The sequence below is a fragment of the Cupressus sempervirens genome, chromosome 9, assembly GCF_028749045.1.
Source record: "Cupressus sempervirens isolate cs-2001-9-10 chromosome 9, ASM2874904v1, whole genome shotgun sequence".
Taxonomy (NCBI): domain Eukaryota; kingdom Viridiplantae; phylum Streptophyta; class Pinopsida; order Cupressales; family Cupressaceae; genus Cupressus; species Cupressus sempervirens.
Window position 1 is genome coordinate 262,790,248 of NC_143126.1, and position 14,069 is coordinate 262,804,316.

Consider the following 14,069-nt stretch of genomic DNA (forward strand, 5'->3'; position numbering starts at 1 on the left):
ACATCAATTAATTAGAAGTGTGCAGGAAGATGCAACAATTTCTGCCAATCTATTTACAGATGTTAACAAGGTAAATAGACAACAGGACATACGCATTCACAAGTAGATAATAGTTAGTAACTTTTAATATGGTTTATTTCATGCCTATTACTCAAATGCTTTGTCCCAATGTTTCTGCAAGTTTAGGGAACAGTAAGAGAAATTGAGATTCTAGGGTAGCATTGGTGTGGCAAACAAAATAATGCATTCAAATAATATTTACAATTTTATAATAAAAATAATTTGAAGTGCTGGTGTGATCTTTTCACACATCAGCCATCAAAGATGGAACCCCTACCTTTTTTCCACTTGGCCCTATCTGTTTCAGCTTTCTCAGTGGCTCAACTCTAGTCTCCAGAGGTTCCTTCCATTCTAGTTTAGAAGTGATGCGTCTATTAAATCTTGAATCTCAATTTCCTGTCTTTAAAGTTTCAATTTCGAGGTTTTTCCTAATTTTGAGTTTTTGAAGTTGGATCCTTTGGTAAAAACCAATAAGATTTTGAAGCATCTATTTTGACATTTCGAGTTATTGATGAACAAAGAGAAGCCATTAACCTCAAAGTTCCGTGTATATCTAAATGAGAAGAGACCTGAATCTAGTGGATTGGTATCATATGAGACACCAGAATTTTGCAGAGGCATCAAGCACAATGCATGCATATGATGTGAAGGGACACAATAGAATATCCAAATCAGATGACAGTAGAAAAGCATAACATGAAACTTCTTCGGTAATGTGGATTGAAGGAGATAAAACAGGATTCTTAAAAGGAGCACCTAGAAATGCTTGACTTGCAGTGAAATGAAAAATAAAAGATTAATCTGAAAGTGAAAGTTTTTTATCATACCTGATGTGCATCTGTCAATGTCACATTCCCCACCTTTTGTCAAGAAGAATATCTACACATGTTGCGAGCTTCCTAGCGTAATTAGAACGACATGAACCTTAGGGGCAGGGATCAATCCTCGTCCTCAGCGTACAAGTAATCAGATTCTGAAATGTTTCAAAAGAGGATCTTGTTGAGAAAAAGTTACTTCTTGTAGAATCGAGAGAAAATTTCACAGCTTTCCATCTAGACCAAGGCTCCATCAAAGTTCTCCCAAATCCAAAACTCCAATTCCTAGAGAGATTGTACCATTGGCAGCAGTATGTGTTATTGAAGCCATGAAGAAAGAACTGTGTATCAAAAGGCCCTGCAAATTCTTAACCTGAATGTGCCATAGTTGGAAGTTTTTTGAGAGTAGAAGTTGAAAGCTCAAAGATGCCTGCATGTGCTCACGATGCAATCTCCATGTGGGACTTCTATAGAGGAATAAGCTCAAAGATGAGCCCGGTCCTATCCATGCCAAAGAATGAAGTAATAGAGAAATCCACCAAGTCTAGATCTGCAGTGAAGAAAGGTCGAAGGAGACAATTGATTGCTGGCACCCCCAAATTGTGCCCAGAACACAATTTCACCAAAATAAGGGAAACAATGAAAAGCAAAGACCGTTGCCTCCATCTCAAAATATGCATCAAGGTGCTTAAAGAAGTGTCTCTTAGTGTAATGTTCTGTACATGGGTGGTGTGACCTGGCGGGCCACATGTTTGAGGTCTGTGTAATTGGGGTGTAATAACCACCCTTGGATGCTCTAGTGGAAGGGAAATGTGTTATGTAATACCACCCTTAACACCCTCGATAGCCTTCCTGACCACTAGACGGGTTTTTTTTGTGTATTAGTTGGGCCTTAGTGGTATTAGAGTTGAGATCTTGAGGTCGAGACTTGCGGAGTGTGATGGCCTCTAATGTCTTGTACACGAGTGGTGCGACCTGGTGGTCGCATGTTCGGTGTTTGCGTAATTTTAGGGTAGTCCCCACCCTTAGATGCTCTCATCAAAGGGAGATGTGTCCCGTAATACCACCCCTTGACACCTTGGGTAGCCATCTTCACCAGTAGGTTGGTCTTCTAGTGTAATGGTTGGGCCTTATTGAAGCCACAGTCTCGAGGTCAAGACTCCAAGAGTATGGTGGGTTGTAATGTCCTGTATGTGAGTGGTGTGACCCAACAAGCACGTATCTAGGGTCTACGTAATTGTGGGGTGGTCCTCACCCTCAAATGCTTTGGTGGAAGGGAGATGTACCCAGTAATACCACCCTTAAAACCATGGGTAGCCAACCTCACCACCACACGGGTATTTTGGTGTAGTTGTTGGGCGTTAGCGGTGTTGGGCCTCACCACAACCAGCTTCCTCCCAATACCAACCATCAATATTAGGTTTGTGGTCAAGTTAATGGGTGGCTCCTTTGTCAATAGCAATGTCCCTAGTCATTTGCTTTGTCACCAACTACATTGGTAATGGTTGTCTTTAGTTGTGGTATGGGTTCTAGAAGATCCAAAACCAAATGGCTTGCAATATCTATCTCATGATGATTTTTTGTAACCCCAACCAAGGTGGAGCATAGGCGGAAACGTTTGAGGCCCCCTTTCCTTCATCGTTGCCTTTTCAATGTCAATATTGGTTTCCTAAAGCCTTTCTTTTCCATGCAGGGGTTACCGTATGCTGCCTTTAGGTTGGAATCTACTAACTACTAGTCTTCCCTAGTAAGAAGTTGGATCTAGTTCTACAATGGAATTTGAGAAATAAAATCTTGGTTCAGTTGTTGATCCAAAGTTGCAAATATTAGCAAGTGTTGTACGCTGGAAGACAAAGAGCAATTTATAATATGTATTGATCTCTTATGTGAATACATGGATATGTTGGCATATTCATATGATGATTTGAAGTCTTTCTGTCTCAAGGTGGTCCAACATGACATACCTATTGTCAATCAGGATTGCACCTATAGCGGGATATGAAATCTAGCTATCCTACTGAAACAATGGAAACTCTCTTGGGTGGTGGGTTGTCCTAAAATGAGAGAAGAATCTCCGGAAGCTAGGCTGGTTTCTAAATTGTGATCACCTAATCCTAAATTGTACTCGAGATAAGGGTAAGAAATGAACGAATGAATAATGAAAAACTAATCTAAATGAGGTCATACACCAATGGTTTTGAATGTAACTTTGACCATTTCAGCACAAACTACGAAAGACAATTGATTCACAATACTCAAACAAACACGTGATCACAAAAGTGTTTCTATGTAAGGACTGGGATCTTCTGCTTTGAAAGGGATACCTAAGTTTCACCAATTTTCTGCAAGAAAACAATAATCACAAACATAGACCTGCAATCACATGTATCACGATTCAAATCTGCAACTAGGAACATAACTAAAATGAAGGCGAACACAACATTAAAGTAAGAAATTCACAAAATTGCACAAGAATCTGTGAGAAGGAACCACTGAATCTCTATAATCAATGCTAGAAAAATAATCTCTGCTACAAATGCCTTTACAATCAACTCAAAATCTGCAATGTGCAAAATCTGAATCCGAAAGAAGGTCCCTCATAATGAGGTGAAAGTACAATATATAGAAAAATAACCCTAACTCGGATTTCAAAATCATGCCTAGAAAAAATCACCCAAAAATGATGAAAACTATGAAGAAGCCTCTGAAAACTACTCTCAACCAACTGCCCAACTGATGGATAACTCGAAAATTGCCTCTAGCTCCTCCAAATCATGCACAAAGGCTCAAACTCGGATGCATTAAGTAACCCACAAATGTAGCATGTGAAATTGCTCCCAATTATGCAATATATGCATAAAATAAGCCTTCAATCTGAACTGCATGCATAACTGATCATAACTGCTCCATGGATTGCTAAAAATATCATCAAATAACCCACAAATATGCATGTGAAACTGGAACTGTACTTGACCTCAAAAATATCCCCTGTTAACTGAACGTCCTTTTTGCTCTACTAAAAGCTCCTTGCTTTTAGGCATTAAACTCATATAATTCCCTTAAAATAATAAAATCAATGGTTTTATAATTATAACCACTTGATTTTATTAATTTTACAATCAAATATTTTTATTATATTTAATATTAACGTGTTTATCTTTTATTTATCAATTTTTCATTTATAAACACATTAATATTAAGTACAATAAAGGGAATTAATTCTTTTATCTTTATTAATATTAATATGTTTATATTTTGTCAATTGATAACATATCAATATCAATAAAGATAGAAGAATATAATAAATTATAAAACTTTATTAGTTTTATATGTATAAAATGATAATTGATACAATATCATCCATTTCATACACATAAAACTAATAAAAATAGAGTCTCATAAAAGGCAAGACCATAGTTTATGGCATGGACCCGAAATGCAACTTCAATATAGCAAAGGGCATAATGTGAAATACGTTCAAGCCAAGGTAAAAGGCATTTGCTTCTTTTTTGGTCTTGTTTGCTCAAATACGTAATAAGGAAGAGATAAGGGTTTTTTCAAACCCTAGCTGCCATAGATGAAGGTCTGTAATTTTTCTCCATTTGCTGGTGCGATTTTATTTGCTACATGGCCACGGATTCTACTCATTGTATTGCTGTTGGGCATGATTTTTCCTTATATTCCGCAGTTGGTAGCTCGGATCTGAGTTCTTGGACGCCATATTTTAACCACGGGTTCTTGGCATTTTAATCATGGCACCAGTATTCCTTTGGCAGCGGATTCATGTTATTACTGGGCATTTTGGACGCCATGTATGATGCAGATTTTCCCTTTGTTGATGGACGGCTTTTACTTTCAGTCTGGGCACAATTTTGAGTGTGGGTTTTATGCTATATTTGCTATGGTCGATTTTCCTGTTGGAGTTATAAGCTGGATGTTTGTTTTTTTGTATACTCTCTTTGGATCCTTGGCATAAATGAATGCCTTGCTGTGCTCGAAACTTCTTAAAAGGGGTTTGAAAGCTTTACTTTCTTCATACTGAGCGGCTTCATTCTGAGATTTCTTGGCTGGAAACTGCCATTTTATGCTAGATGACTGCCATGAATGCTTTTCTCATTCGGATGGCATGAATCTCTTCCATGAGGGTTTGGATCTTTATGGGTTTACTATGTTGGATAGATCCTTGTGTTGGCTAGCTGTAAGTTACTCCTTATCCTTCATAATTTCAATATTCATGATATTGTATGAGGTATTGCTGGTTGCAAAAAAGGAAAAAACTGATTCCTCGTTGTGGGTGTTTGCTTGCTGAATTTTTTGCCATAATATCTGATGATTAATGCTTATTTCGTTAGCTGTAGCTACCATATTCTGCTGAAATTTAAACATTTTCTTGTAAAGTTTGGTCCCGAATTTCATAGTGTAGTTTATAAATAATTCATTATCTCTTGTCACCCTCAAATATATGTAGAAAACTCTGCATTTGTCTTAGAGGAATTAATGTCTTTGGAAAGCTTATGATCCATAAAATCTCCAGTTTCAGCAAGCTGTGCATTCTCAGAATGTAACTTCACCTCAGCAAATAAAATTGTACTAAGTCTATATTCTGCTAGCAAAATCAATGTACTATCAACACTTTGATTGTCATTACTTTCTACCATTTGCTCTGTCTACCTTTCACTTGCCATGCTTTCCTTTAAGTATCAGGGTCATTATCTACGACAGTAGACATTGTATCCAGACAAAGTAACTGTTAATTATTTTCATTTATGCTATCAACTGGGCTTGGGAATTCAGCGTTGATTTTATTTGTCTAATGCATATAAAGCCATATTTCCCCCCTGTGGTATCATAAGCTTCTTTTGCTGTAGCTGAAATTTCTTAAAATGGGTTTGAATTTCTTTGATTAGTTATAGCTAGATGTTCTTTGCTCACTGTCATTATGCACTTTATTTACTAATTCCAGTTGCTGATGCTGTAGCAGTAAATGTCAAAAACAAGCAAGAGACACCCCAACCACTCTTTTATCTTTCATCCTGTCATAAAATATTTGAAAGGGATACAACTTTTCTTGAAGTTTTCAAATTGTTGTCTGGATATGCATAACCTTTTATCTTTCAAAATGAGAAGTAGTTCTTTTACACCCAAATTCTGGTTTTCTGCTACTGTCATTCCTCTACCAGTCTGCTCAAACGTATGTATTAATGATTTTGCTGATGTTGATACTCCTATTTGTCTGCATTTATATTTTTCTGTAGCAGATTTTCCTCTTTTTCTATTGATTTGGCACTGATAATTAGTTCTAACTAACCTTGTGACTGATTGCATCTGTACTTTCTTGATATATGCTGAAATGTACTTACAGATATACTTGAAATTCCTTTAGCCTAAACTTCCAACTTTACATGTCCTTCATGATTCGACCGGAAGGTCCCATACCTGAAACTTATGTATGCCCCCTCGATAGTCTCCTCTCGTCCTTTGCCTTTGCCGCTACATGATTCAACCAAAAGGTTCCACGCTTGTAACGTATGCGTATCCCTTCAATGATCTCCTCAAATCTTTGGTCTTTGCACCTCCTTGATTTGACCATAAAGTTTCATGCTTGTAACTTATGCACGTCCTTTCAATGATCTCCTCAATGTCTTCAATCAGCTACAGTCTCCTCCAATATCTTCTGTCTTTGCCCGCACAAATTCAGCCAAAAGGCTTCATGCATGTAACTTACACATGATCCTTCTATAGCCTCAAGTCTTCATACTTGTATTTGCACATAGAACAAACTCATGAGTAAAAACATGTTTCATCTTCTTCAGATTTTTCTTGCGTTCTTGCCTTTTAGCATAGTTATCTGAATAACCATGTTGTAGAAACAGCAGAGTATAGATGATAGGAAAGTTTTCCATTGCTCAGTTCATATGAACTAACCCATCTCTTCATTCATTTTTTGCAGGTTTACTCCCAAATGGAGATTCGGGATCAGCCCTTCGGCAACAAACCTTCCATTCAGGCAATGGATGCCTTTCCTTTTATCTCCCTTTCAGTACTTTCTATTTGTACAATGTGTTTAATTCAGATATTTATGTTAGGAGCTGAGAGCACTAGTAATATCTGAATGCATTGTATTCAAGTACTGTGTAAACATGAACACTTTGTAAAATATTTTTTGAATACTTGAATAAAAAGAATATTATTTTAGCACTTGTATCTTGAAAAAGTGGTCAATTCTCTTGTTTATGATTCCTGTACTTTGCTTACTGCATTATTTTCGTTCTGTACTGTATATTCTCAGCAGCTAAACACATTTAGTCAGCAGATAAAACATATTTAGTTTAGCGTAAAACATAACAATTTAAGAGGCATGTTAAATTGGTAACAATACCCATCAAGTCACCCGTTGCCCCATTCAGGCAAAAGCAGTGGCAATATGATCCAAAACTTTCTAGCACTTCTTGGATGCACGAATAATTTTTCCTATCCAACATTCTACATGGGTAGCCAACATTGTCCCAATGTATAAGAAAAATGGCGAAATCCACATTTTTGTAGATTTTTGCAATTTGATAAGGCATCTTGAAAGATAACTATTTAGTACCAATCATGGATCATGTTTTGCATATAGTGACTTGTTCTCAAATGTTGTCTATGCTGGATTTTTTTTGGGCTACAATCAAATTGAAGTCAAAGAAGATGACCAATTTAAGAAAGCGTTCACAACTCCTTGGCGTACATTTGCTTACAATAGGATGTCATTCAAATTAATAAATGCAAGCATCACTTTTTAGCGTGCAATGGACTTGCTGTTTCATGACATCAAAGATGAATTCATTGTAATTTATCTTGATGAGCTTAGCGTTTTGTCGAAACAAACACAAGATCATCTATATCATCTGCAATAAGTGTTGGAAAAATGTTGCCAAGATGGAATTTCCCTCACTCCCAAAAAGTCATTTTTTTGGGTAAGCAAGCTTCTCTAACACATTATGTCTAAGGAAGGAATAAAGATTGATCTTGAATGGGTCAAGTCAATATAGAGTCTTTCACTGCCTCTAGCAAGACTGCCATGCACTCTTTTTTTGAAAAGGTGAGTTTCTACAAAGATTTCTTCAAGATTTTACAAAAAGACTCATTATATGTTGGATATGATGAAAGGAGCAACAATTTTTTTGCTGTAGTGTTGAAGGAAAGGTTGCTTTCAAGGAGATCAAAGAAGCAATAGCACAAGCATCTGTGTTAGTTTGCCCAAACTACACGAAGGACTTCATAATGTACAACTATGCTTTTGAACATACTATGTCAGCCATTCTGATGCACAAGAATGTTATAGTCATTGGATCTCCTATTCCATTCATGAGCTGCCCACTCAAGTCACACAAGTTTAAGTATTCTCTAAGGGAGAACACCTATGAAATTGTAAAGGCAGTCAAGTACTTCAGGTTCTACATCCTGGATTCACATGTTTTTGCTCTCGTCCCTATATGAATATCAAGTCTATCTTGAATCAGCAGGAGTTTGGAAGAAAAAGAGGTAATTGGATTGGCAAAATTCAGGAATATGATATTGAAATCAGGCCTACTAAATTGATTCATCGTAAGAGCCTATGTCAACTCATTACTGAAAATGAATCTATGGAAGAACTACTCGAGGACCTACCCAAGGTTTTGTTTGTCACCATGACTAATGAATAGTACTCTGACATTGTGTACTTTTGCACATAGGGTGAATGTCCAACACACTCAACTTTCAAGGAAAGGAGTTTAAATCTCATAGCTGCACAACTTTTCCTTTGGGATAGAGGTTTGTACATGTGCAACATTGATGACACATTTCTATGTTGTGTTGATAGTAAATATAGACCAGGAAACTGGAATCATTTCATGACACTTCTCAGAACCGGTAATTGCTCATAAAATTTTGTGAGCTATATACTAATAGCCAACTCTTTACCAAGATGCATAGAGTTGGGTGTGCAAGTGTGATTGTTGCCTGCAGTTTGTTGGAAAACAAAAACTTGTAGTGCTACCCCTAAAGCTGGTAGTGATTGAGGACCTATTTCAGCAGAGGGACTTGATTTCATTGGTACAATCAATCCAACATCGAGTCCAGGGCATACATATGTCTTGACTGCAATGGATTACTTCACCAATTGGGTGGAGGCAATTCCTATGAAGCAAGAAACGCCATTAGTGGTGTGTGCATTCTTGAAGGAGAACATAGTTTCTCACTTCGATGTACCCAACAATATTGTGGCAGACAATGCTACAACTTTCTCCTCATCAAAAATTACACAGTTTTGTTTTGAACATGTATTATCCTATCTCATTCATTTGATTATTATCCTCAAGGTAATGGTCAAGCAAAAATTGAGTACCAAGAATTTAGTTACTATCATTCACAAGTATGTGGATGAGAATTGAAGGTCTTGGCACAAAGCATTGTTTGATGCTTTGTGGGAAGATATAATTACACCAGAAAGACTAATGGTATGTCACCATTTCAGCTGCTTTATGGTTTGAATGCATAGATTCCCATAACTTTGGAGCTTCCTTCTCTTAAGTTGGCCAAAGTTATCGAAGGTGGAACATTTCAGAATTCCTTGGACAAAAGAATAATGTTTCTTCACCAGTTGGAGGAACAAAGAACACAAGTGGTAGATCAATTTACACCACATCAATAGCAAGTCAAGCTGCCCTTCCATAAGAAGGCCAAGAAGAAACAATTCCAAGTTAGTGACCGTGTCCTACTCTGTGAAAAAAGGCAAGAACCAAAGAGAATGAATGACAAATTTGATTCTCTCCAGAGAGGTCCTTTCAAAATCCATCGAATAGCATAATAGAATAGTTTCCTGTTGGCTTACCATGATGGAACTCCCTTTGCACTTCCCTATAGTGAGTATCAAAAGCATTATTTCGAAAAATCTCCATACCTCTATACATAACGTCCAAGTCTTTTGAGTCTTTTATTTTTTGTCACCAAACTCTAAAGCCCAGTGGAGTAGATGAAGGCACTTAAAGCTCTGGATTCTACATTCCTCATTGTTTCTAAGAACAAATGAGATGCGTTCCCCAGGTGGAGTGAGTTGTCCTCAATTTTGAATTAAAAAAAGTATACAACCCTACGCAAATTTTCTCATGAATTTGTGGGTATTTCCTCTCAGTTTTGGTATTATAAATGATGTTTTACAAAGGCAATAAGTTATCCCTTGAATTTTCCTAAGTTTCACGTCTTTCAAAAGCTACTTTTGAAGATTTTCAGCAAATGGTTGAATTTTGGTAACCTTCAAGACCTTTTTTCGATTTTTCTTGTTTGTGTGGATTTTCCTTGGTTAAATTTTCATCCTAGATTGATTGCATTTTCAATTCCGCTTGTTTCAAGTTATATTGGGCCTCAATCAAAGTTGAATTTTAATAGATAGTGAGGAATTAAGTACACTGCAAGTGGGCTTGGGCTTTTTAAGCCTGATTGCAAGTCTTCATTTTTTGTTTAAAGTCTTGATTAGGTGGTCTTTTTGTTAGTCATTGCATGGCATCTTGAGAATAATTTACTTGCAATCTGGAATTAAAACTCCACCATTTCATATTTGCAAGGGAATACGTGATTTTTGATGACTTTTTTAATATATGGTGGTCTTTTTAAATCACTTTACATGCTTTCTTTCTAAAACAAGGTTGAAATAGTTGTAAAAGCATAGTTAAACATTTTTATCTTATTTGCATTCCTTAATAAAAAATGTGTCTATACTTGCAAGCACTATCAACGCACTTTTTGAAAGAAAATACAAGTCACCTCATATTTGTAGTGCCTTTCTCAAAACGTGCTAAAACTTGGAGGTATAATGTTTTAATTTGCAAATGCAACATACAAACCTGTTGCTAATCATTCATAAGGAGTTTCAGCTTGCGTTGTGGATCAAAAAGCTTGTCTTTGAGCACTGATGTTGTTTTTGACTTGCAAGAACCTTGCTAAAGCCCGTTTTTGGTTATGAGAAGGTAAAATGGTATTCTTTTTAGATGTTTTTGGCTTGCAAAAGTCTGTCGACAATATAAAGAGGACACACAATGCTTTAAATCTGCCTTTCATACTTGTGTTTGTCAATCCAAAGCCCGTGTAGGGCATCAACGTGGCTCTATAAGGAAAGAGTTCCATTTTAAACTTGCAGCGATAAGTGTAACGCCCGTCTACGACATAACTTTTGGAAAAAAGGAGTGTTTTACTTTTTAATTTATAGAAGCAAGCCTTGAGGATCTGATATATAATGTAATAACTGAAAATGGTAAATTGATTGCATAGGATCTTGTTATGACAGAGTTTGCAAAAGTAATTTGCCTAGAGCTTGAGGCAGATAGCTTTGATTTCGGCTCAATTGACAAGTTAGCAAGCTTTAAGATTCTATTGAATCGTCTTTAGATCGGAGTTAGAGGGTACAACAAAGATGTTTTCAAAGGTACAAGCATAATTTGTAAGACAACTGTCATTGCACAGCACACGAGTGCACCAAATGCTGCAATTGTACATGAGTCTCTCCACAAGTTTGAGGTTTTCATCGACACTCTGTGAAGATAATTTCAAGTGTCATGGACACTTATGATTTTTACATGTTTTATAGATAGGTGTTTTAATGACAAGTTACGTGTAGGATGAAAACAAGTTGTATATACAAGGGAATTGTCACCTATATAGTAGCTACATGCAATTGGATTGCAAGGCCTAGACCTTGTAATTTTGAATAAGTCAAGGCAAGATTTGAATAAGTCAAAGTTGGTTAAGGGTTCCCCTTTATTTCTCCATCTTTTGCTCCCCTCCTCACCTATATAAAGTAGTGGGTTCATTGTAATTACCATCTTTTGTTTTATGCAAGAAACCCATACTAAAATCTCTTTTAACCTGAAAACTTTGTGTTTCTTGATGCAAAATCTTTGAATTGAATAAAAGAAGCAAGTGTTCTCAAACTTTGTGTTGTGAAGCTTGAAGTTGATTGGTGTATTCTTATGTTGCATTAATAAATGTATCCTTGATTCAGCATATAGTTTGTTTTGCATAAATATCTTGAGCGTTCCATTTGAGTTTTTGAAGACTCTGTGCCACAGTTATAAGTATTTTTAAGTTTGTGAGTTTTTAGTAAGAGACTTTGCACCTTAGTGCTTATTCAGGTTATAGAATCTTTATGCGGAATAAGTCCAAGAAACTTTGCACTTTTGCAAGTGTACCACGTTGTATAAAATAGATTGGAGTCTTTGGTGTTGCTCTTACGTCAATCCCTGAACCATCAATATTATCATAGCAATACACACTTTTTGTTTAGTTTGAGAGTTGTAGTTATTTGCAAATCATTCTTGACAAAGGAGGAATTGATTACAAGAACACTTTTTGTACTTTCAGTTAAGTTCCTGTTGGAGCCAACTACAATAGAAACGAAGTCTCATCTATTGCTAAGAGGATGGAGAAATCTCATGAGACGTTACCTAAAGTAACCATTTTGCAAGTTGTAGTCATAGTGACTTCCTTGGAGGCTTGTTGACCCTCACCTTAAGCCTCAAGTTCCTCATGCTCCTCCTCCCCGTCGGACATCACACAATGTAATAGAGTTTTCCTTTGCCCAGGCATCACTGTCCTAGTTCCCATGGCTCCTTACAGTTAAAGCAGAGTTTTCTTCTCCAAAGCTCCTTTCTGACCTCATCCAACAATGGGTTCTTAGTTCGGTCTTGTTATCTTTTTCCTTCAGAGCAAGGGGTGTCTTGGAATGTGAATAATTCCTGGATGAAGAAGAGGAGGATGTCATCATGGATCATGCCTTCTTACTTGCTTCAATGAAGGTGACGGGATTGAATCCTTTCACTCAGCCTTTCAGAGGCTCCATCAATCCATCCATGAATAACACAATCTAGGGCCTCTCCAAGATGTCTATTACTAGCACAAAAAGCCTCTAAAACTTTGCAATATAACTGTCGATTGACCCTATTTTCTTTAGCTGCACCAACTCCTTGAAATGAAGCTCTAGATCTTTTCCATCAAAGTGATCTATGAGCCTCTCACTGAACTCGACATAAGAGTTATTTGATGATGACCGAGAGCAACCATTTCATGATGCAACCACTTGTGTGAGACTCCTTCCAAATGAAGCATAAAAAATTTAATAGCTTCATCCTCGAGCATCAGGTTGAGCTAGAAATATGTCTACATTCAGTACCCAGGCCTATGCAAACATTGAGTCTAATCCATCAAAGAATGACAAGTTCACCATGCCTGTCTTACGTTTGAAGTCATCATTATAATAGCCACGACCGTTGCCGCCTGAATATCACATATGTAGCTAAGTATAATCTCTGAAGCATATCTCATTTGAGATTTCTGTTCCTCCAGTCTTGCATTAGTTGCTCTTACATTTCTTGGAAAGTGGGCTCCCCCTCCCTTCGAGGTGCTTTGACTCTTGATGGGAATGTGGGCATTGTTGGTAGAGTGTTGATGAGGAATTTCTCTCCTCATCACCAAGTTATTGTTGTTACCATTTGTTTTTCCTTCGACTAATTTTTACAATATCTCCTCTATGAATTGACATTCTCATCCTATTAGGGTGTTGTTGAGATGGGCTTGACTTCTGGTGAGCTCTCTTAAGTCTTAACAGTGTCATGACTGCGTCGGTAGGATCTTGTGGTTCCTCCATTCGATCCATAGATGAACTGTGTCGATAGGATCTCCTACTTCTAAACTTGCATCCACTACTCGACAGGCTGGCAAACTCACCAACTTTGATACCACTGTGATCTCTCGTGCCCTAGAATGGTACTATGAAGTAGATGTGCTCAATGTGTGCACTCACAAATTCCTCAATTGATGCCTAGAGATAAACAAATTGTTTGTATGGTAGGCGCACGATGCAAAAAGGGTGACCGCATGGTGTTTTTGGTATTGGGCATATGGTTTTGGGTTTGTCTGTACAAAGAGATCTACAATGGTCGTACAATGTTATAGAGTTGGTTCGTATGACTGCCAAAGTATAGCCTACAGTACTGATGAGGTTCATATGACCAGAGATGACACGACTAGGGGTGGCATAAGGTGAGTGCAAGGTTGTATGGTGAGGGGAGACAACAAATTAGCGAGTCTGTATAGTGTGTTTTGTAGGTGCGAGAGGAGTACGCACAATGATGTTAGACGTTTTACTTCAACAATGATTTACATAAAATAGATCCGTAGGAT

General features: G+C 37.2%; 1 protein-coding gene across 1 annotated transcript in view; it reads right to left on the reverse strand.

Annotated features, from left to right (window-relative positions):
* The window catches only part of LOC149538458 (Glycosyl hydrolase family 47 protein), a 187,914-nt gene that overhangs the window by 44,261 nt on the left and 129,584 nt on the right, over positions 1–14,069 (reverse strand). The gene's annotated exons all lie outside the window — the stretch shown is intronic.